At 37.1% G+C, this 26,058-nt stretch overlaps 1 long non-coding RNA gene across 2 annotated transcripts in view; it reads left to right on the top strand.

Annotated features, from left to right (window-relative positions):
* LOC121132901 overlaps positions 1–26,058 on the top strand; it is a 138,090-nt gene that overhangs the window by 29,534 nt on the left and 82,498 nt on the right. Inside the window, exons 3-4 of one of the 2 annotated variants that reach the window (XR_005869603.1) lie at positions 20,115–20,257; positions 20,356–20,636. The exons of the other annotated variant lie outside the window; for it this stretch is intronic. This is a non-coding gene — a long non-coding RNA (uncharacterized LOC121132901). Of the gene's footprint in view, positions 1–20,114; positions 20,258–20,355; positions 20,637–26,058 lie in introns of those variants that run through there. 2 annotated transcript variants of the gene reach the window in all.

A 26,058-nucleotide genomic window follows, 5' to 3' on the forward strand; every position in this document is an offset into this window, starting at 1 on the left:
GAGCATAGTGGAACAGACATCTTTGTTGTATGAATGGGCATCTTTTGGATATATCCCTAAGAGTGGAGTTGCTGGGTCTCGTGGTAGGTTTATTCCCATTTTTCTGAGGAATCTCCATACTGATTTCCAAAGTGGCTGAACCAGTTGGACCTCCCACCAGCAATGGAGGAGTGTCCCCCTTTCACCACATCCTCTCCAGCATAAATTGTCATTGGTGTTTTTGATTTTAGCCATTCTGACAGGAGAGAGATGGTATCTCAGAGTTGTTTTGATTTGCATTTCCCTGATGGCTAAGGATGTTGAGCACTTTCTCAAGTGCCTCTCATCCATTTTAGACTCCTCTATTGAAAACTCTCTATTTGGTTCTGCAGCCCACTTTTTAATTGGGTCCTTTGATGTTTTGGAGACTTGCTTCTTGAGTTCTTTGTAAATTTTGGAGATCAACCCTCTGTCAGATGTGGGATTAGTGAATATTTTTTCCCATTCTGTGGGCTGCCTTTTTGTCTTGCTGACTGTGTCCTTTGCCTTACAGAAGCTTCTCAGTTTCAGTAGGTCCCATTTGTTAATTGTTGATCTCACTGTCTGTGCTACTGGTGTTATGTTCAGGAAGCTGTCTCCTGTACCAATTCGTTCAAGGGTACCACCCACTTTCTCTTCTAAGAGGTTCAGTGTGGCTGGATTTATGTTGAGGTCTTTGATCCATTTGGACTTAAGTTTTGTGCATGGTGATAAACATGGAACGATCCGCATTCTTCTACATGCCAGTCTCCAGTTATGCCAGCACCATTTGTTGAAGATGCTTTCCTTATTCCATTGTATATTTTTAGCTTCTTTGTCAAAGATCAGATGTTCGTACGTGTGTGGGTTAATACCCGGGTTTTCAATTAGATTCCATTGGTCTACCTGTCTATTTTTGTGCCAATACCAAGCTGTTTTCAGGACTATAGCTCTATAATAGAGCTTGACGTCGGGGATGGTGATGCCTCTGGACGTTGCTTTGTTGAACAGGGTTGTTTTGGCTATCCTGGGTCTTTTGTTTTTCCATACAAAATTGGTTATTGTTCTTTCAATGTCTGTGAAGAATTGTGCTGGGATTTTAATGGGGATTGCATTGAATCTGTTGATTGCTTTTGGCAGGATTGCCATTTATACTACATTGATCCTACCTATCCAAGAGCATGGGAGATCTTTCCATTTTCTGAGGGCTTCTTTAAATTCTTTCTTTAAAGATTCAAAGTTCTTACGATACAGGTCTTTCACTTGTTTGGTTAGCGTTACCCCAAGGTATTTTATGTTGTTTGTGGCAATTGTAAAGGGTGATGTTTCTCTGATTTCTTTTTCAGCCCTTTTATCATCTGTATATAGTAGGGCTACTGATTTTCTTGAGTTGATCTTGTAGTCTGCCACTTTGCTGAAGGTGTTAATCAGCTGTAAGAGTTCCCTGGTAGAGTTCTTTGGGTCATTGATGTAAACTATCATATTGTCTGCAAACAGTGAAAGTTTGACCTCTTCCTTCCCAATTTGTATCCCCTTGATCCCCCTTTGTTGTCATATGGCAATAGCTAGAACTTCAAGTACCATGTTGAAAAGGTATGGAGAGAGTGGACAGCCTTGTTTTGTTCCTGATTTTAGAGGAATTGCATTGAGTTTCTGTCCATTTAGTTTGATGTTGGTTGTTGGTTTACTGTATATAGCTTTTATTATGTTTAAGTCTGTCCCTGTTATCCCAGATCACTCCAAGTCCTTTATCATGAAGGGGTGTTGGATTTTGTCAAAGGCTTTTTCAGCATCTAGTGAGATGTGATTTTTGTTTTTCAGCTTGTTTATATGGTGGATTACGTTGATGGATTTTCGTATGTTGAACCATCCCTGCTACCCTTGGACGAAACCTACTTGATTGTGGTGAATGATTGTTTTGATGTGTTCTTGGATCCGATTTGCCAGTAGTTATTGAGTATTTTTGCATCAATGTTCATGAGGGATATTGGTCTGAAGTACTCTTTCTTAGTTGTATCTTTGTGTGGCTTGGGGACCAAGGTTATTGAAGCCTCATAGAAAGAGTTTGGCAAAGACCCTTCTGCTTCTATTGTGTGGAATACTTTGAGAAGAATTGATATAAGCTGTTCTTTGAATTTCTGGTAGAATTCTGCACTGAGGCCATCTGGACCTGGACTTTTTTTGGTTGGGAGACTTTTGATGACTGCTTCTATTTCATTAGGGGTAATAGGTCTATTTAAATTGCTTATCTGTTCTTGATTTAGTTTTGGCAAGTGATAGCTATCCAGGAAGTCATCCATTTCCTTTAAATTTTCGAATTTTGTGGAGTACAGGTTTTCAAAGTATGACCTAATGATTCTCTGGATTTCCTCAGAGTCTGTTGCTATATCCCCCTTTTCATTTCTGATTTTGTTAATTTGCGTGTTCACTCTCTGCTGTTTGGTAAGTTTGGACAAAGGTTTGTCTATCTTGTTGATTTTCTCAAAGAACCAACTCTTCGTTGCATTGATTCTTTGTATTGTTTTCCTGGTTTCTACTTTATTGATTTCAGCCCTCAATTTGATTATTTCCTGATGTCTACTCCTCCTGGGGGAGGTTGCTTCTTTGTGTTCTAGAGCTTTCAGCTGTGATGTTAGTTCTCTGGTATAACTGTTCTCCTGTTTCTACATGTGAGCACTTAGTGCTACGAACTTCCCCTGTAGCGCTGCTTTCAAAGTGTCCCATAGGTTTGGGTATGTTGTGTCTTCATTCTCATTGAATTCGAGGAAGTCTTTAATTTCTTTTTTTATTTCCTCTTTGACCCAGCGATGGTGCAGTTGAGCATTATTCAATTTCCATGAGTTTGTAGATTTTCTGCAATTTGTGTTGTTGTTGAATTCTAATTTTAAAGCATAGTGGTCTGATAAGATGCATGGAATTATTCCAATTTTTTGTAGCTGCTGAGGTTTGATATGTTGCCAAGTATGTGGTTGATTTTTGAGAAGGTTCCATGTGGTGGTGAGAAGAAGGTATATTCTTTTTTATGTGGATGAAATGTTCTATAGATATCTGTTAATCCCAGTTGGGTCATTACTTCTATTAGACCCTTTGCTTCTTTGTTGAGTTTCTGTCTGGTATTCTTTCTAGTGGTGAGAGTGGTGGGTTGAAATCTCCCACTATAACTCTGTAGGGCTTTAGATGAGATTTAAGTTCTAATAATGTTCCTTTAATGAATGTGGATGCCTTTGTATTTGGGGCATAGATGTTCATTATAGACACTTCATCTTGGTGGGTTTCACCTGTGATGAGTATGTAATGATCTCCTTCATCTCTTTTGATTGATTTTATTTTAAAGTCCAGTTTGTTAGATATTAGGATTGCTACCCCTGCTTGTTTCTTGGGTCCATTTGATTGAAAAAATTTTTCCTAACCTTTAACTCTCAGGTAATGTCTGTCTTTGAGGGTGAAGTGTGTTTCTTGGATGCAGCAGAAGGAAGGGTTCTGTTTTCGAATCTATTCTGCTAGTCTGTGTCTTTTTATGGTTGAGTTGAGGCCATTAATATTGAGGGATATTAATGACCATTAATTGCTCATCCTTCTTCGATTTGCAATGGTTGTTGTTGGTGGAATTATGTGTGGAATTTCACCCCTTTGTTCTTTTGGCTGTTGGTAGAGAGGGATTCTCTAATGCCTATGTTTTTCTGGTTGTAGTTAGCTTCCTTGGTTTGGAGTTTTCCTTCCAAAATTTTCTGTAGGGCTGGGTTAGTGGACACATATTGCTTGAATCTAGTTTTGTCATGGAATATCTTGTGTTCTCCGTCTATAGTGATTGAGAGCTTTGCCGGGTATAGTAGTATGGGCTGGCATCCATGGTCTCTTAGTGTAGGTAGACTATCTATCCAGGACCTTCTGTCTTTCAGAGTTTCCATGGAGAAATCAGGTGTAATTCTGATAGGTCTGCCTTTATATGTTACTTGACCTTTTTCCTTAGCTGCTCTTAATATTCTTTCTTTATTCTGTATGCTTGGGGTCTTGATTATTATGTGGTGAGGGGATTTTTTTTGTGGTCCACTCTATTTGGTCTTCTGTAGGCTTCTTGTACCTTCATTGGCATGTCTTTCTTAAGGTTGGGAAAGTTTTCTTCTATGATTTTGTTGAATATGCCTTCTGCCACTTTGAGGTGGATTTCTTCTCCTTCTTCTATACCTATTATTCTTAGGTTTGGTCTTTTCATGGTGTCCCATATTTCCTGGATGTTTTGTGTTAAGGATTTGTTGGATTTAAGGTTTTCTTTGGCTGATAAATCCATTTCTCCTAGTGTATCTTCAACACTTGAGATTCTGTCTTCCATCTCTTCTATTCTGTTGGTAATGCTTGTATCGGTAGTGCCTGACTGTTTGTCCAGCTTTCCTATTTTCTGCCTTTCTTCAGATTGTATTTTTTAATGTCTCTATTTAAGTTTTCAACCCTTGCAGTGTTTGCATTGCTTCTTACAATTTTCTGTTTATCTTTTCATCTATTTGTTGCCTTTTATGAATTTTTTGGTTTGTTCTTTCTTCCATTTCTTGCATTTTTTGGTTTGCTTTTTGTTCCATTTCTCACATTTTGTGCTTTGTTTCTTCTTCCATTTCCTGCCTTTTTTGATTTGTTTCTTCTTCCATTTTTTTCACTATTTGCTTTGTTTTTTCTACCATTTCTTGCATTTTTTGCTTTGTTTCTTCTTCCGTTTCCTGCCTTTTTTGGTATGTTTCTTTTTCCAATTCTTGCATTTTTTGGTTTGTTTTTTTTCTTCCATTTCTTTGAGGGATTTTCCTATATCCTCTTTTAGGGCCTCTATCATTTTCATGAAAGTGCTTTTAAGGTCGTTCTCTTCTGCTTCGTTCGCATTGGAATGTTGGAGTGTTGCTGGTGTGGAGTCTCTAGAATCAGGCGGTGTCATATTTGTTTTTCTGTTGCTGAGTGTGTTTTTGTATTGTCTCTTTCCCATCTCTTCTTCTCGTGGGTGCAGCAAGAGCCCCTTACTGGTCTGGAGACCAGAGTTCCCTTTTGGTGGGTGCTAGCAAGTCCAATAATCTGGTGGTTCTTCTATTCCTTGTCCAAATGCTGGTCCCATGGGTGGAGAAGAAGAACAGGAATCTGGGGCACTTAGCCTCCTACCTGGTCCCCTGGACCCTATGCCGGGTCCTTTTGTACCTGATCTGGAAGAACTACTCCCTTGGTCTCCCTGGCTCCTCTGGTTTCCTGGTCTCATTGGCAGGAGAGAAGACCTGGAGTCTGGAGTGCTTGGCTCCCGCCAGGATTGGGAGCTCTGTGCAGTTCCCAGGCGATCTGCAGGTACTGGAACACAGGCCAGGAAGCTGACCTGTTTACCTGATGCTGCTGGGGGAACAGCTGCTTCCCTGGACTCCCAGCCTCCTCTGGTTTCCTGGTCTCATTGGTGGGAGAGAAGACCTGGAGTCTGGGGTGCTTGGCTCCCGCCGGGATTGGGAGCTCTGTGCAGTTCCCAGGTGATCTGCAGGCACTAGAACACAGGCCGGGAAGCCGGCCTGTTTACCTAATGCTGCTGCAGGAACAGATGCTTCCCTGGACCCCACTGTTCTTTCAATACGATGAAATCGTGTGAACGCCTGCAAAGGAGACACTGAAACAATTAGCAATGACCCTCAAATAACACATACACATTTATAGGAAATCTAGATAAAGTCAAATCAAGAGGTCCTGCCAATATCAGTTCTTGGTTTTAATAAATGTGTAATGAAGATAAGAGGGACTTACATTGGAAAAGTTGAGGGAACAAGTCTATGTCACATATGAAAATCTTTGTCTGTATAAAACTATTTATACTACATCATATTTGGAAGAACATTTTCATTCCTTTGATTTTTTAGTGTGTTCAAGATTACTAGGTATATCTAATGACAAGTGATGTATTCATATAAATAAGATGCTCACCACTATTCAAGAGAGAAAGAAAATTTTGAGTTGGGTTTCTATTCCTAATATTTTTCAGTTTTACTAGTTTTAGAAATACTCCTGAGAAGTTCAATTGCAGATGGAGAACAGATGCTTATACTCACCATTATATATTGCTTATTTTAATGAAACAGTTTCTGTCATAATATACTGTTATGGTGATATGCTTGAACACAGGACAAGTGATGAATACATTTTTTCTACTCAGTGTTTCACTGAACTTAAAAAAGAGGAAAAAAACATGGAGATATTTCCTCATTTTCTAGTTAAAGTAAAATTTAACTGATACAGTTACTGCCATGTGCTGGTTTTAAGTCATGCTTTCTGTCAATTTGTCCTCAGGTAAAAGTAAGTTATATTTCTGTGATCCCTCTAGTCTTTATCTGCCCTTGAAATGTTACATATATGAATGCCATTGAAAGAAGTGGAATCAACTTGTGCTGTATTGTTTATTTGTATTTACGATCTCTCAATCCAGACATGGAATGCTGAATTTTTCTACAATATTCTAAACTAAATGCTTAGAGATGTCATCATCAGATGGCTGGAACTATTATTTTTTAGCCTTTTTTATTTTGCTTAGGTTATGAGCCCAGGAGTATTTTGTTTATCATCAATGATGACATGGTAATTCTCCTGCAACTCTATTCAAATACAGCTACTTCAAAGACATATTCTGGACATATTTTTGGCCTCTTGATTTTTATGCCGTCTGGAAACTTCATCTGGTACAGAATTTTAACCCTCTTACATAAAAATAATTGCCCATTTAAGTTATTTAACTCCCACCACCATTAAGCAAATACATTCAATGCCCAAAAGGAGAAAGAATAGTCCAGTTACTTTTAAATTGTCTTATGTCTTCATCTCTTGAGGCAAACACATGTATATTTATGATAATAATGAAAATTGATTTTGGAATAAAATCTCATAAAATCCTAGTTGAAAGCTTAAATCTTAATATAAAAGTTTAATCTTCACTTAGCCAGATGATGAACTTAAAAACAGAAAATAACTGTAAACTGTATAATTGAAAACACTAAAACTAGCCTAAGGTAGAAGAGTTGTCATGAGTTTCAGATGCCCTGGGCTACATAAATAGGTACTGTAATGAGCATTCTTCCTGCCATCCTAGTCCCAGAGCCCTGTCAGTCCCAAATGAACATGCAGGATGCTATATTAATTATGAAGCTGTTGGCAGTTTGCTGTGGTTTCTTTGTGGCTAGCTCTGGCTTAATTTTTAATGCATTAACTAATCTATACATTCTTATAAGGTCTTATCTTGCTGAAGACTGCAGCCTCATGTGTTCTCTCTTCCCAGTATCACATGACAATACACTACTCTATACTACATTTCCTAGAATTGTCCGCAACTCCTGGTCCCACCTATCTTGCTTACCTTTTGGTCAACAGTGCTTTATTCATCAACCAATAAGACAAACATATATACAAAAGGACTTCCCCCAGCAAGGTACCAGTAGAACAGCCCAGACAGCATATATTTTAGACTTTATGTATATATAAAAGAATTTCTCCAAATTACAATCATTCTTATGTGATCAGTAGGTATGAGTTCTTGACACAGTGCCTAAAATTGTGTTAAAAAACTACTTTCTGGTGGCATCTTGCTGTTGGTGCTGCTCATCTGGGAATCAGAGAGTAACACTCTTGACATAAAGTAATCTTATTCCGGTTACAGAATTCTTTGACTTTAAAGATGTTGGGTTAAATTCTGACACATCACAAACAAAATGTTAATTATTGTCACAGCTGTGGTTGCTCTGCTGATCAACGTAGGAACAAGAGAAGCTGTTGAGCCAATAATTGTATGTATCTAGGAAAATTAGATACTATTCCTTTTGGAGACATGTTGCCTGGTCCACAATTTGAAAAGTCCCTCTTTCAAGTACCTTAACTTGTTTAAGGAAATATCTACCAACCAGTAAAATTACACCTCTCAGGGATGAATATAAATGAGAAGATTTCTTTCTGTTTCTTTCTGCTTGTGTAAATACTAACTTTTTATGATAGTTAGAGGGGGTATGGGCTTCATGTAGTGGTAAAGATGGAGATGCCTATTTTGGTACTGCATAAAATATTTTTGCATTAGGTGGGTCAAATCATGAAGTTGTAAAGCTCATTAGTTACAGTTTCCATCCTGAAGATTCATAAATGTTTTAATGTTCAGAGGGATTTTTCTTTCTTAGTTACCTGGAATTTTTATTAGCATTTTCTTCAGTAACTTGTTCAAATATAATACTACAAAATTTAACGGATTTTTCTTTTCAAATTTAAGTTGACAGGAAAGCACTATCACAGGAATATTTTCATTGATACTAAAACTATGTTAACTACAATTCTGCCACTGTTTTTCTCTGAATGCTAGCATGTGCTTGAAAGAGCGGGGAGAGAGGATGTTTGTCAGTTTTATGGGATAGGCAAGATTTAATGATTTTGAAAGTTAACAGAGTGAGAAAATATTTTATTATTTTTTTAATTTATAATATATTTTCACACCTCCATCACATATTTAAATATTTAAATGATGTACTGTTTCCTGAAATCTGTTGATCTAGTTAATAGAGAGCATACTTCCTGCTTTCTTACTATGTCTTGTAGTCTGTTCATATGTCATTTGTTCAGGATAGCCCTAGGGTGCACAGATGGTGCAGAATAGGCACAAGATACCCTATGACAGAGGCAAGGCTTCTAAATCATGCACTCCATTGTTCAGATTGCTGGAATCATGCCTCACTCTTGCATTTTTGACATATCGATAGTCCCACTTTTGCATTTGATATTTGAGCCTGTCTCTATTGGCTTATTGTTTGTAGGAAGCTCCCATTTTGAGAAACTTCAGGGATCAATCTTGCTTGAATCTCACTTGCTTAATCAGGCTTTTAGCTGATTGCTTCTCTGCTTGCCTGCTGCATTTCTTCAGGGTGCACTTACAAAGCATTCTATGAAATACTGAATGTGTGTTACTATCGAGGGACTGAATTTATTTAGTATGTTCTCAACTCTGCATCAGAGCACAGTAGGAAACACTATATCCATTTATCTTTTGAATACTAATTTATTATGAAAATATGAGCTTCCAAGACAATTTTCATTAGAGGCATTTGAGAGTTATAGTTGAATTTTGGTTTCATGTAATGACTAAATTTAGAATACGTTGTCACTTGAAATGCTTGCTAATGTATCTATGAAAATGAATCAAACTGTGGGAAAATAACTAATCAAATTCCATCATGAGTGAGGTAACCCTGACCCAGAAAAACAAACATTGTATGTGGATATTATATATAAAGCAAAGGATAACCAGGTTACAACCCACAACCTCAGAGAAGCTGGGTAAAAAGGTAGTCTTAAGAGAGACACACATGGAGAGCCCCATGAAAGGAAAATAGTTAAGTAAACAGTTGTAGGAGTATAATGGAGGGGATGGGGAATGGGAACATGACAGATTAAGAAGACCAAGTTGGGAGAGGTTTCAGAAGGGGAGAGTAAAGAAATGTATATCTTGATAGAGGGAGCCATTTTGGGATTAGGAAGAAACCCGGTGCTAGGGAAATTCTCAATAATCCACAAGGATGATTCCCTAGGACTCCTAGAATTAATGGAGAGGATGTCTAAATGAGTCTTCCCCTTTTATTGAATTAGTGATGACTAACTGTCATCATCTAACTTACATTCACTAACTGATAGAAGCAGATGCATTAACTCACAGCCAAGTACTGTGTGGAAGTTGAGTTAGGATGAAGAGAGGGAAGAGAGATTGTATGAACAGGATCGGTGGGTCAAGAACATTCTGAGGAAAACCACAGACACAGTTGACCCAAATTAGTGTGATCTCATGGACTATGGACTAACAGCTGGGTAACCCGGATGGGTCCCAACTAGACTCTCTGAATATGGGTGATAATTATGTGATTTGACATGTTGGAGTAGGGGTTCTGGCAGTGGCACCAGGACATATCCCAGGAGCATGAAGTGCCTTTTTTGGAGCCTCCTTCCTGTGGTGGGATACCTTGCTCAGACTTGATACAGATTGGAGGGGCATGTTTCTGCCTCAACTTGGTATGCCCAACAGTTGACTCTCCAAGGAGGGGTGGGAAGGGTGGGAGATGATGGGGGTTAAAGGGAAGGTGGGAGAAGTAGGGTTGGTATGTAAAATGAAAAATACGTTTTTTAAGATAAAAATAATACAAAATTTAAGACAAAAAATTATGGAGAACCCTAAATGGTTCTGTGCAACAGTGAACAAATAAGGGATCCATGAACATAGTACTATAAATTGCTTTATGCCATAATTCACACAGAGCATTACAGTTGGCCAATCAAATAATTTATGGTAATATCTGGCAATTAAAGTAAAAAATCAATTATTTAACATTCTTACATTGTCCAAACTACATTTAAAAGAATTATATGGACTTGTTTTTATAATATTTTTTTTCTTCTCTACCTTTCTGTTTCACAAAGAGAAGAGTTTTTGTTTAATGTATTCATTACCTTAGCTACAGTATACAGAACATTTCTCAATATAAAGCAGGGCTAAATGAGTGAGAGATCTAGCATTTGGGAAGATGAGCAGTTTGTTTCAGTCTGGGTAACCATTGTGGCCACTGTTTCTGGCCACAGGAAGCACTTAAAATCTCTAGAGTACCAAATTCCACCCTAACTTCCTTGGTCAGAATACACAAAATGTGCCTGAAGTAGCAGCCTACTGGACACAGCTAGCTCAATTTCAAATAAATTCACAATATTTTGTATAATTCAAATATTTGAGAATGCAGTTTTTCTTCTAGACAAATGATGCATCTAGCAGAAAATAAATTTGCCATGCAAAAAAGAGACAGATTTTACTGAAGAATCAAAGGAATAATACTCATTATTTTTGGTTCTGTGGTACCAAAGTTGTAGACAGAAAGATTATTTCATTAGAATCTCACACTATGTGTCTATGACCAGGTACTTGACTTTTAAGGACTCTGTTTTAATGAACTATGTTAAAGCTCTTTCATCTTAACTGATGATCAGAGGTTACAATTTTAATTTCAATTGAAAAAATAACACTTCATAATAATGTAGTAATATATTAGTATTTAACTGAATGTATTGATTCCTAGAAACAATTTGTTGAAATTAATCACTCCTGATTTTGCAAAGATAAATGAAATAAACCTGTCAATAGCATAAACTATGAGCCCTGTAATTTTCTCTGAAAAAGTTATAAAAATATTTGACTTTCTAAGCTATATTTAGTTCTCTATGGCAGACTGATACTTTTCTTTTTCTTTTATTGAAAATGGATTTTTTTCATACAATATATTCTGAGCATAGTTTCTCCTCACCAAACTCCTCTGAGATCTTCTCCACTTATATTATACTACCATCTGAAACCTCATCTTTGTGTTGGCATCTGCTACCATGTAACAGTGGTTTTCCCAGTAAGACTCTGTTGGAAAGAACTAATTTTTTATTTGTGAATAGCTGGCCTATCCTTCGGGTTCTGACAGGATGCATCCTCAGCTGCAGCCACTAAGAGCACCACCTGTGCATATTCACTATGTTCCCATTTTAAAAGGCCCTGCCCACCTCTCATCCTTCACTCTTTCTTTCTCTCCCTCTTTCTGTTCTGCTCCCTCTCCCTGTCCCTCACTCTCTACCCATCTTTCTTCTCTTCTTCCTCCTGCTGCTCCTATCTCCAGAGTTAGGTCTCCTCCCTCCTCTTCCCCCTTTTTATGATCTCTTTCCCTAATAAAATCCCGTCTGCTTGAACTCTATCTCATGGCATCTTTCTCTCACGTGCTGCTTTTCTTAAATTACAACAATGAATGCTTGTGTCTACTTGCCCTCTCACACTGGAATCCCATCTTTCTTATACCCATGCAGGCTCTGTTCATGCTGCCACAGTCTCTTATGAGTTTATATGTGTGTTAACCCTGTTGTGTTCAGAAAATGATGTTTACTAGGTGTCCACAACCCTCTCTGGCTCTTACAATCTTTCTGCATTCTCACATGCAGGGTTCCCTGAGTCCTTGGGTTGGGAGCCATTGAAGGAGACATCCCATTTAGGGTCTCTCATCTTTTCCATACTAGATATCTGTGATTCTCTGGATTTAATTCCATTTATTGCAGGAGGAATCTTCCTGATGATAACCTGAGCAAGGCACTAATAGCAGCAGAATGTAAATAGGGGCCATTTCGTTGCGACAGACTTTCAGTCTAATAGTAGTATTACTTGGCTTTCCTCTAGGTCCCAGGCCTACTGGGTCTCAGATCCTTGCCTCTAGAGCAGTATGATGAGTGGGTTCAATCTCAATTAAATGAGATAGTGGTCGGTTACGCTAAGAAGCTTTGGACCACTATTGTCCTAGTGTGTCTCAAAAGCAGGACATCATTGCAGATAAAAAGAATTTGTAGTTTGGTTGGTGTTTACCTTTCTCCTTCTTCCAGTAATATCAATACTATTTTTTAAGGATCAAGGTTCTACGTAGGCACCAGCACAACTTCTCTGTTTTCACTGAGATTTGCAGATGTTGTCTTCAACAGTTGTTCCCTACTATCAGTTCATGAAGAGCAACAATAAACATTTTGTTATGGCAATAGCATTGGTTGTATAGGGATTTCCCTGGAAGCTCTTTCACCAACAACTAGATTAAATGTAACACATTCCTGCAACTGGAGGCTTCATTGGATGATGAAAGATATCCAGTTGGAGTTCCATCTCTCAATAATTGGCATTTTCATTAGATCATCATATATATGTGTATAATTTAGGATGTATTGGGTTTCCTGACAATTTTTCAGATATCTTTATCTGTAAATCTTTATCTGTAAATCCCTGTGTATTCTCCCTTGACTTCCTCTTCCCTCTCCTTTGTTTGATTACCCTGTTTCAGTTCTATTCCTTGTTAATCCATAGGTATCTATCCTATTTCCCCTTCCTAGGGATATTCCCACACCATCCCCTTACTCTATATCTCATCTCTGTTGTTATATAGATTTTTAACTTACTCATGAAAGACTTAACATGTATAAGTGACTATATGCCATACTTATCTTTATGAACCTGTGCTAACTCATAGTATCTGACCACCATGGACAAAAGGTGGATATCATCAACCACAGAAACAATAGAAATCTTACAAGCTAAAAGAAACTGAGCAACTTACCCCTGAATGAAATAGGAGTCACAACTGTAATTAAGAAAGAATTTAAAATTGTTTTAGAATTAAGTAAAAACATCACATATCCAAATCTATGGACCCAATGAACACGGTTCTAACACTGTGCCTACATTAAAGAATTATTATTTTATTATTGTATTACTAACTTAGTGGAACACATGAGTGCTCTACAAGGAAAAAAGAAATAATACTCCCAAAAGAGATGGCATGATACCTTTTTTGGATACAGAGAGTTTGTACTATGGTATTACCTTTACATTATGACTTATTTTATTTTCTTGTTTCTGTTTCAACATGATCTCCATAATTACTAATTACCTTTCTTGTTCACCAGTTTGTACCCTCCTCCCCTAGACTAGTTAATGACCTCTTTGATTATGTTCAAGGTCACCTTTGCAGATCTTAATACTCTCAAATCTACTATGTTTTCACAACAATAGGTTCACGCTGTAACTAGAACCTTTGTGTTTTCAAAATAAATGACATTATATTTCAGATTCATGGTTTTTGAAAGAACTCTAAGACTATGAATTCTCCTGAATTAGAGATGTAAGTGTTTTAGTGTGTTGTCCCAGTGCAAAATCAACCCCTCTGTCTCTATTCCCTCTCTTACTCCTCCTTCTGCCCACCTCTCCTTTTTATTTGGCAAATCACAGAGTTTAATCCATTTGACAAGTGATGAAATGAGAGCCTAGAAAGGCTGGAGATTCTATGTAGACGTGATTATCTCCAGAGCACATATCAATCCTGTGTAGATCTTTCTTCAACACATTAATTTTTATCCAGGAAAATTTACACCCCTGTTAGTGTTTAAAACAGTTTATAAGTTGAAGTTACATCTTTATATGTGAACTGACGTATTTCCTAGGGCACATACTACTGTATAGTTTGATATATTGTCTAATCTTGTATATGATAGGGAATGCCCATCTATTGTTATTAAATTAATTCAGCATGTTTTGCTATAACTAATAGTAAGCAGAATGTATTAAATTATTAAATTTTTAAAATGTAATTCTCCACATCTAATAATTAAAATCGAAATTTGAAGAGGAAAAACACTGTTTTATTACTCAAAATATGTTTTAGTGCATTAGCATGTGATGGCCCTTGCAAAAACATACTTTTGAGTCTCAGAAGAGAAATATAATTCATATCATAATAATTTATTTAATTCACAGATGCTATGACAGAATTAATGTAATGAATCACCACTGAGTTTTGAATTTTTTAATTACTTTTTCCCAATTGACCAAAGAAAAATATGAATAACATCTAATAACCTTAATTCACAGTCTTAACAAAACACCCACAAACACCTACATATTAATGGATAGAGAAATGTTTTTTTTCAAATTTGCTGAAGATAGTTCTTGAAAGGTACTATCTCTACATAGTAGTTTTGCTTTTCAAATCTTTGATAGTAGAAAAAATTTAATTCAAAGACACATTTGAGAAATAGATGTTTAAGTAGAAATTCTGCCTTTACTCTTGCAATAAGACAATCTTTCAAAAGAGCAGAGGTTTGGAGAATATAACCACATTTTATTTCTTGATATTATAAGTGCTAACAAGAAAAGTGAGCATATGGGGTTCCTTTGGGTGATTGTCACTGTGGTCCAGCTACTTGCAAGGCAGCACATTTAGACAAAAATTAAAATGTACATTTGGCACAGCAGGAGAGACTGAGAAAGCATAGGAGCAAAGATGTTCAGGAATTGTAAAGATAAATATTTTAACATCACTCAAAGCAATGTAATACACACACACACACACTTTTTTGAAAAAATATTTCATAAGTAAAAATCCAGGTTAGTATCAACTTTACTAAGTAGCCAAAATGACTTTGAATTCCTCACCCTCTTGCTCCTACAGCAGTAATGATTGGAGTTCAGAAAAGTATGTCAGCACACTGTGTATTTGGTGTTGGAAGCTGATCCTAGGCTTTATGCATGTTAGAAAAGCTCAGAGACTCTCCCCTGACTGATCCAACACCCTAGTCTTGCAACAGAACTCTTACCTGGTGCTCAGTCATGATAGTATCAGTAAATGGAGTTTCCTAAAGAGGCAAATGTCTTGAAAAGAAATCTATGGAGATAAGAAACAAGTGTCATATTTTGAAAGGGAAACATTGGACTAAATATGTATACTTTTGGCCAAAAATTAATTAAATCATTAGCAGATTCCACATTCACACATTTCTCTCCTTACATTGAGCTGACAAATCCTCCTTCTAAATTTAGAGAAAGAGTTGTGTTGGGTTATTTTATGATGTTTTTCCAGCATCACTGGAGGGGAATTGCACTCTTGTTACACTTGTAGCTTCTCTTTGAATAATACAATGACTCCACTCTGACCTGAATATTTAGCTTCTTTCCAGAATGGACCCACTGTACCCCTCAGCACCCACAAATATGTCTGAAGCCAGTGAAATACATTCAGTCTGAAAGCTCTATCACAATGATGTGTGTGAGTGCCACTGAGATGGAATTTGACACATAGCATACTTAATTTTATTTCACCACCTGTTTCCCTTGGAGGAAAAAAAACATGCAATTAGTAGCTAAGTTAGACTCTGAAATTATATATGAAAAACAATTATAATACATTGGAGCTAACATTTCATTCAAGAAACAAGCTAACATGAAATATTTTAAACTGGACAGTAATAAATTATGACCTAGGGTGGGGATATAGGCATTAGATATGTCTTCTGGATATGTCAGAGTTGTTTCACTCATGAACTCACTGTAATTGTGGTTATCTGACAAGATCTGTACAAGAACAGACTGGCCAACATCTCATCATGAATGGGATAGGGTCCATAATGCTTCACACTTCCTATAGATTAGGAATTGTTTAGGATGTCATTTCATTCCATGGTATTGCTACTAATTAGTTTTACTTTATTGGTTTTCATTATTCATCTTGACAATAGCAGACATTTAATTTAGACACATATTCAGTGAGAAAACCAAAAGTCTATCACCTAGAATGTGAGGTTTGTTCTGAGTATGGAGAATATATAGAAATTTAGGTTATTTTTCTGTTCTTAGTCTTAATGAGAACATGGTGACTTAACAAACTATTTCTCAAAGTTTAGAGGCTGAAATGTGTTACCAAGATGATATCAGATCTACTATGTGAGAAGGGTATATTAGTGTTCCTTCTGTGTCTTCTCATCTATCCACGGTTCTATGTTTTCTCCTTGTACATGGTGGAAAAGAGATCAGTCAACTCTTGTTCTATAAATCTCATTTTCTAGGGTTGGGGAGGTGGCTGAGTGGACATAAGCACTTTCTTTACAAAAATGAAAAACTTAGTTTGGTATCCTAGGCAACTACATGCAAGTCAGCTTATGGTGGCAGAGGTCGATGGGAAGCATGGGTGGCATGGGTGGCATGGATGGTATGGGTGGCATGGGTGGCATGGATGGTATGGGTGGCATGGATGGCATGGATGGTATGGGTGGCATGGATGGCATGGATGGCATGGATGGCATGGATGGTAGGGTGGCATGGATGACATGGGTGGCATGGATGGCATGGGTGGCATGGATGGCATGGATGGCATGGGTAGGATTGGGTGGCATGGATGGCATGGGTGGCATGGATGGCATGGGTAGGATGGGTGGCATGGGTGGGATTGGATGGCATGGATGGCATGGGTGGCTTGGGTGGCCTGGGTGGCATGGGTGGGAGTGGGTGGCATGGATGGCATGGGCAATTAAGAATGTTGAGGGTATAAAGTTGACTCAGGTTATATTAAGTTATCACTTAGCATATAATACTTAGAACCAATAGGCCCTAGGTTCGCAGGCCCAATAAAAAGCAAATTGGATTGGAAGGTCTTTCCAACACCTAGTTCCACAATTCTGATTCCAGTTACCAAGTTTTCTCTCAGCAACTATGTATACTAAATACCACTTGAAAGCAAATTTAGGTCATTGGTAGCCTTCAACTGCCTCAATATAACATAGGGTAATCTAGTGATAGGATACTAAGTATACAACACTGGCAGATATTTACAAAATATTAAGCATAGTGGCAAGTAAATGAATATTTTAAACTACAATTTAGAAAAAAATAAGCAATGGGCCTCATCCTATGGGAAAATACTACAGTGATATATCAAAGGGATAGTTATTTTCTTTTTTACCCATTTTTTAAATTTAAACTAGAAACAAGCTTCTTTTACGTGTCAATCTCAGTTCCCTCTCCCTCCCCTACTCCCCTGCCTCCCAGCAACCCCCTATCCCATGCCCTTTCTGCTTCCCAGAGAGGGTGAGGCCTTCCATGGGGCATCTTCAAAGTCTGTCATATCATTTGGAGCAGGGCCCAGACCTGTTCCCACTGAGTGTCTAGGCTAAGAGAGTATCCCAATATCTGTTTGTGTACTAGGGATACATATTGATCCACTACCAGAGGCCCCATAGATTAACCAGACCTCCCAACTGACATGCTTGTTCAGGGGGTCTGGAACAGTCCTATGCTGGTTTCCCTGCTATCAATCTAGGGTCCATGAGCAACCCCTTGTTCAGGTCAGCTGTTTCTGTGGGTTTCTCCAACCTGGTCTCTACTCCTTTGCTCATCACTTTTTCTTTTCTGCAACTGGATTCCGGTATTTAACTGTGGGTGTTTGTTTCTGCTTTCATCAGCTACTGAATGAAGGCTCTAGGAAGGTAGACATCCATCTCATAATCACGGAAGGGCATTTAAGATGGCCTCTCAACTATTTCTTAGATTGTTAGTTGGGGTCAACCTTGTAGATCTCTGAACATTTCCCTAGCGTCAGATTTCTCTTTAAACCTATAATGGCTCCCTCTATTATTGTATCTCTTTTCTTGTTCTCTATTCTTCCCTGACACGATCTTCATGCTCTCTCCTGTCCTCCTCTTCCCTCCTCTTCTCCCCTTCTCTTTCTTTTAACCCCCTCTCCCCTACCCCCATGGACTGGAGAGATGGCTCAGCCATTAAAAGCTCACAACCAAAAATATAATTGTGATGGTATTTTCAATCTAGACAGAAAGAGCATACACTGTAAATTATTTGGAAAAAAGCAACTGATTTGTCATTGTTCTCAAAAATTTAAAACAAAATAAATGTAGTTTATAAAATGGGCCTTGATATATTAAGTACATAAACATCACAAAAAAGTGATGGGGAAAAATCAATATTTTCTTTTTCAATTATGGCTTTCTTTAATATCACATCTGGGACATCCATGGCCATCTGGCTTCTTCCCGGATGACTCATTTTTTAACCAGATATAGTAATTACCTACACTTCAGATTTTATAGTCCACACCTCTTACATCATCACAACGACAATAAATGTAAGCAATTTAAACCACCAATAAACAGATGTAAATATACTTAAGGAAGTTTTTAAAAATCAATTTTTCAAGGTCAACAAAGACTGTAAGAGATCAAGGCTTTAACCTTCATCTTCTAACTCCAGATGCATTGAAGTGGCAACAGATAAGGTGACTCAAGGGTCTGTGCTTCTTGTGCTCAGTGGAGTCAGGAGCTGGATACCCAGCCCTGATTCAGTCTCTTGTATTGGTCGCAGTGTCCCTCTGTATGCACAAGAGTTAGTCCACTAATCTCCAGACATTTTAACCAATGGGATGTTCCAGCATATCTTTAAAAAATGTAATAGGCATGTTTAGCAATCACACACATTATTATTATTGTAAAAATTGAAATTTGAAAAAAGAGCCTTATAGATAATTCACTAAATGAATTCACAGCATATTTTCTAGAGAAGTTCCAAAATGATTCCAATTTCTTTAAATTCTTAAATTTTCAATTATAGTGTCACTTAGTCATATATCAAACCTGTGTTTGGGAGTAAGAAATATGAATTGTAAATGTTTTGCTCCACTAATTTAAATCTTCAAAAGCTATCATTCCTGCTTCCACATAACTGCAGTAGAAGCACATACGACTGTCCCTAGAATGTGCAGCGCTGCCAGTACTTACTTTCTTATCATTCATTTGTGAAAAGAATAATTTCTCTAGAGATAATAGAGGACTAGACTCATATGAGATCCCATTTACTGTATACTCATGTTGTATGACTCCATGTAGATTACAAAATATCCCACACTGCATTGAATCCTTGAGACTTACCATAAGCCTAAACTCTTTTAATTTAATTTGCAGGTCAGAACCAAAGCAAAATCAAATAACAAACAATCCTGACACTCACAGCAATTCAAAGCATTTATTCCAAATCAGCAGCAATGTACGGGAAGAGAAACTCTATTCATCTAAATTCAGTTCTTTCTGTCTCCTTTTTAAGAGATGACATCTCAGAGACCACAAGCTGGTGTGTACAATGCTACCTCAGTCAGTAGTTCTCAACCAGTGTGTCCTGACCCCAACAGGAGTCTCAGTTCAGATATTTAATTACAATTCATAACAGTACCAAAATCACAGTGATGAAGTAGCAACAATATAATTTATGCCTGGGGTTACCACATCATGAGGAATTGTATTAAAGGGTCACAGCATTAGGAAAGTTGAGAACCATTGTCTTAGAATATCTGTGGTACATTCTGTTTATGCATTATAGTTATTTTTAAGTTATGATTTACTCATCTACTAAATAAAGTGGAGACAGCTGTATGTATTAGTGAAGCAACAGATGCGTAGCCCTTAAGGCAATAGAAGAGTTTGATACATTTCAATAATGCTGTTTACAAATGCATGGCGAATGTCTGGTTCCATATGAGAGGAGATTGTGCCTCAATAAGTTGCCCTCTCTGAAGTGCTACCCAGGAAACATCCTATAAGCTAAATCACACAAGTAAGTTTTTCATAGAAAATGGGTTTCAGTACAAGAAGCCAAAAATAATTATACCTGGTTAATTTTGTGCTTGAAAATCATAAAGCAAGTTAATCCAAATTAAAATAATTTAATGTTTCTCAAACTATAAATTTATATGTTATTTTGCATGTTTCAGTAGCTATTTGGAGCTAATTAAAAATCCACAACGATGTACTCTTGGCAAAGGCTTTCCTATCCGGGATGCATAAAAATATCAGGGCCAAAGAAATTGCTTTTCAATGAGCCATCTCTTCAGAAATAACCTCAACCACAGAGGAAGTATGTCATCAAATTCATGTGTTAATCCAACTTTGAAAAGAAATAAAAACGAGTTTAGGGGAGGCTACCAGATGTAACGTTTGCCTAATTTGTTCTAGGATCATAAAAACTCAAGAGTCAGAAATTGAGATAAAGACCTGAAAAAAATCCAAGGAAGGATGAGTGATTGGATGACCCTATCCACATTTTTCCTGAACCATCAGCAGAGGAAAATTCCTGTAACTACTCCTCCTCTCTTCCTGTCCCATCTCACTGCCTCCTATGTCCTTCAAGAATTGACTATATTCTTTGATTCAAGGTTGTGTTTTTGGCACAGTGGCATGGATGTATGAACAATTCTCGTGCAATATTTAAGAGCAATAGTATCTAAAGATGATGATCAGAGATCACTAGAAATAATAAAAATTGATGATAAAAATAATCTGCAATTAATGGCTTTACACAAGATACTCTGTTTTAATATGATCATTTACTTTTTTCTTAATATTGGCTTTGTTTTTTATCATATATATGTGCTTGTTTGTGGTAATGTGGACATTCATGAATACAGGTGCCTAATGAGCAGACCAAAATGGGTGTTGTATCCCTTTAGAACTAGAGTTACAGCCTATTGCAAGATGTCAGACATGAACATTGGGAACCCAGCTCTTAATCTTTACAAAAACAGTGTGTTCACTTAACAGCTGAGTCATCTTGCCAGTCCATAATGTGACAGTTTCCTTACTTTTAATTCATGTGTCTGAAACTACATGTCAAAAGGACAAGGTTCTAGATTAAGCATTATTTCTATTTATTAACCTTCTGATAATATGCTAGTACTTTATATTCACACTATGATTTGGGAAATATTTTCATTAAATATGCACAATGGCAGAACTATTAATTAGATAAAACTATACTTCTGGCATGAATTTTGAAATTTCTGTCTATATTATTTATCAAAAGTTTTAGTTCCTTATCCCTGGCATACAAACAGATGCTCTCTCAGCCTGGACTCTTAGGGGAGTGCCTGAACCCTGCCTTGAGTGAAATGACAGGCTCTAGGTATCCCCTATGTGGAAGGAAATGGCAATAGGGTGGGAGGGTGGGGAGATGGTGGGGGTGCGGAAGGAGGAGAGGGAGAGGGAACTGGGATTGACAAGTAAAACAAGCTATTTAAAATTAAAATAATAAAAAAGAAAAAATGGATAGAAATAAAAAAGTTTTAGTTCTTTATTAATTTTTAAATTTTGAACTATTTTAATATCTAATTTAAGGATCCTAGAAAAAATTACTAAAAGTTATTGTATTTAAAACATGGTCTTTCTGGATCACAGGTTCTTAGGGGATAGAGACTGTGTAATTTATCACTTTAGTCTAGATGTCCAACATAATAATTACTAAATACACAGTTAAGGATTAATAGTTATTGAATTTAACTGTCCTGCCAATGCAATTACTATCATGTGAAATATTCTGTAACAACACTTGAGGGCTATAATTAAAGAAGATAAATTTGGCGATGCAAAATAGGCAAATTTTCTTTTTCCTAACCAAACAGAGTCTCTATGGTGAGTATAACTTATGATATATTCAGTAACTCAACAATAAAATTAACCAATTCATATTCCAGTGGACTTTTTGGCCTTGTTTTAAGGATAGTAATTTCAAAATAAGTACTAATAAATATCTTAAAGTAGCCTAAAAACTATTATTGTGTATTAAAGAGCTTTCCCATTAGGTATGTTACCTGCTCAGACCAAAGCTCATACAGCCAGGAAAACATTCCAAGCCTTGCCAATATCCTTTCCTCATACTTGCCTTGTTAATCTGTCCTGTAAATACCTCACAGATACCACTGCAGTAGCAGCTTGTCTAAGTTGAAGAAATTTCCATTCCAACTTCCTGGAAGATGCTACCATCTTTTTTAAAGTAGATTCCAATGGCATTCTTCTTATTCAGCTTCTTCAAAATGCCTCTTAAAACGTCTGTTTTTCAGATTGCTTTGAAGAGCCTAGGTCATATTTTGGAACCCTGGATTAAAATGGATGTTAGAAAGTAGGTATTCTGGTTTCCTCCGGAGTCAAGTATAGATATCACACAGGGTATTCTCCAGAACAGGAAGGGGTTTACAATATCTGGGCCTATATGAATGAAGGTGGGATGGTGAATAATGGAGCAGGAAGTTTAGGCTGGGTGAGGACAGGACAAAGGAAGGAATGTGGAGAGAAATAACTAAAACTGAAAATGTTTGAGAAAGTCATGCAGAAAGTTACCACTGTACAGTACCCTAAAATGTATAAATACATAAATAAAGAGTTCAAATTATGTGAAGTATAATGTGGTAGGGCAATGCCTCTTCCAACTACCACAGATTAACAAATAAATGCAAAGTCCAGAAATGGGTTGCCCCTTTGGAAGTTGGTCAGAGTGGTTCTATAGACCACCAAATACCACATGGTGTGGTCATTGTTCTTTATCCTCCAGACCTTGATAGTGAGACCCTACTGCTGAAAGCTCCACATACTCAAATTATGTAACATTGGTAAGTCATAGTGATCCTAATGGTGAACCTTTGTCTCTATAGGATAGCTTTCACCAGACGTAAAGGTGATATGTATGCTACCATAGGGGGAGAATAATCATCAGTCTTACCCATCAGTGAACATACTGAACTAAGACAAAGACCATCAGGCAAAGGGTGTCCATAGGTAGAATAATGGCTTGAATATTGTGGGAATAACCAATAACTTTCCAAAGATAAAACCCATAGCTGGCACCATTGATAAAAACCTGTGGCTAGACATATCACAGGGCCTAGAATAGCTCCATTATTTTTCTAAACACACCTAGTATTAAATTGACTCTTATTGACATTATTATAAGTCATAAATCTGTATATATCTCAGTCCTGATTAAAGAAGCCTCTTTAGTTGATGGTGAGTAATACATAGATCCATAACTCATCAAAGGGCATAGAATAAGAAACTGTGGTGTGCTCTGATGGGGGAAGTCCTTCTGTGTATATGTAAATAAATCACCGTTGGCGATTAAGGAAACAAGATAGGTAGGACTAGGAGTCTAGGAGGATTCTGCGAAATGTAGTGAAGAGAGTCATTGCCATGTGATCTCTGGAGGAGAGAAGGCAAGTCTGGCGTTCTAGGAAAGATACGTCATTATAGAAATAAATATTGGTAATTATGGGTTAATAATTAAGTCAGAGCTAGCCATTAAGAAACCATAACAAATGGCCAACAGCTTCATAATTAATATATTGTCTTTTGTGTTATTTGTGGGCTAAAGCAGCAATGGGACCCATACAGCTGGAGGGAAGAATATATGTTACATTTCTCAGCCCTAATTAGGATATCTACACCACATCTCTTTACTTAAATTGTTTTTCATTTTGCATACCAACTCAAGTTCTCCCTCCCTCTACTTCTCTCTGTCCTTCCTACATCACTCCCTTTCAACCCACCATCCACTCCTGAGAGTCACAAAGCCTCCCTTGGGAAGTCAAAAATGCCAGGCATACCAAGTTGAGGCAGGACCAAACCCCTCTGCCATGTATCAAGGTTGAGCAAGTTATCCCAATTTATAAATTGACCTTCGAAAAGCCAGCCCATGCACTGGGATAGGTCCTTATGCCACTGCCAGAAAATCCCCCAACAGATCAAGCCACATAACTCTCACCCACATTCAGAGGGTCTAGTTCACTCCCGTCCAGGTTCCCCAGCTGTCAGTCCATAGTCCCTGAGCTCCCACTAGCATGGTTCAACTGTCTGTGATTTTCTCCATCATGATCTTGTCTCCCCTTGTTCACATGATGCCTCCTCTAATACTAATACTCCTCAAATTTTTCCGCATGTCTCTTTTCCCAAGACTTATATGGCATCTTGGAAGACAGGAGAGAAAGTGTAGAAGCCAAAGGTGATGGACAAATACAACAAAATAATGTTTGTAGACACAAAAGGACCTTTGTACATATGAAATCGTATATGCTGTGACAATATGCATAAGTCCTGAGTAAGATCAAGCCAGACAGCATCACGGAAAGAAGAGGGGCGATGATCAGGTTGTCCCACCGCTAGCTGAGGAGTTATTGGCAATTGTTAGTTTTCTGAGAAAAGGGGAGAGAATAGGTATTCTTCCAGAATGCAAGTGTTGGAGCGTTAGTCTTGCTTTATGACACACCACAACTTCTGAACACACACTGGCATCATTGAGTTGATTCAGTGTTTTAAAGAAACAAACACAAATACACGAAGTTGGGAGGATCTAGTAGCAGAGAAGATGTATGATGACTTGGAGAGGATGAAATAGGGAATGGATTTGATCTAAATGCAATGTTTTCATGCATAAAATTCTTAAAAAATAAAAGCAGACTATACCAAATACAGGAAAGGGTAAGAATTTTTGAAAGATATAGTACAGTAAATTGTGCTGTTATTGCCATGCTTAATGTTAAACAAATTCTAAATGATTTCATGATCCAACCCCCAAAATCTAAAACACAAAATTTTATTTTGTGTATTTGGAAGATGCTTCCCATATATTGGTCACTCTAAATCTATGAATTAGAAGATTTTTCCAGTGTATGCGGATCTTCCCTAATCACATAATTTATTACCATTCTTCTTTCATTTTTAATAAATAAATTACCTTATTTAAAAACTGTATTTTAAGAACCATCACCATTTCCAGCAAAAATCCTTCAATCTTTCCATTCACTTTGGCTGTGCGTTTCAATCGTCCCTTTTTTTCCTGTTAGAATATTTTCAGTTGGGATTTTGTGAATATTTTGTTCAGTTTTTTACAAAGAATAAAATAACATGATTTTTTTCATAATTTAAATTTTTGCATGGTGTTGATGAGACAAGTGATATTTGAGTTACTTTTCTCAAAGATATAAAAATAAGCAACATGCGTCAATGAAACTTACTCAGACAGCATAAAAGTTATTGCTTGTGCATTATTATTAATATATTTATATATTACATTTTAATGAAGATGCTGGCATATATAAAGAAAATCATTACAGTCTCTCGAAGAGCATTCCTTAGCAGGTATATCAAGTAGTGTTTTAAAGGACATGATGCCAATATAATCCTTATTACAGATAAGCATGGGTACACTGAACTGCTTATTAAATAAAAGAAAATTCTTCATAAGAAATCTCTAAGTTTTATAAGCATAGCTTATATTACTGATATTTTAGAGGATCCTTGTTAGGTAGCACTCACATACCACCGCCCACAGCTGCCCATAAATCAGTGTCCAGGGATTCGATACTCTCCTTTGGACTTCTAGATATCCAAAAGCATGTGCATGGATATATACATGAGTACACATATACACATAAAGTAAGTCATGAAAGTAAATCTTAAAAACACAAAGCTTTGGTGATATGAGAAATGGATAAGTAATACAAATTTAAATTCACTATTTTCTAGGCAGTTAAACATCGTCATTAAGAACTCAGGTTATGTGACACTAGACATGTAACTTAGTGAGTAGGAGTGTTTGTTGTTTAAGCATAAAAATCTGAATTCAAATCCTCAGCACCTACAATTAAAGCAGGATGTGAGACATATGTGCTTATAACCTCAGTGGTGGGGGAACATATTTCTGTGACTTTATGACTGCCAGCCTTACTCTAGGTTCAATAAGATAACATCTCTTTAAGGAATGAACAGAATTAATACATAGTTAAATAAAATATAATAGAGTTATAGAGAAACGCACTGTCTTCCTCTTTACAAGACAGCACACATGAAGAATGAGAGAGAGAGAAAGAGAGAGAGAAAGAAAGGAGGGAGTGA

Source organism: Mesocricetus auratus, unplaced genomic scaffold, assembly GCF_017639785.1.
Source record: "Mesocricetus auratus isolate SY011 unplaced genomic scaffold, BCM_Maur_2.0 Super-Scaffold_100018, whole genome shotgun sequence".
NCBI lineage: Eukaryota > Metazoa > Chordata > Mammalia > Rodentia > Cricetidae > Mesocricetus > Mesocricetus auratus.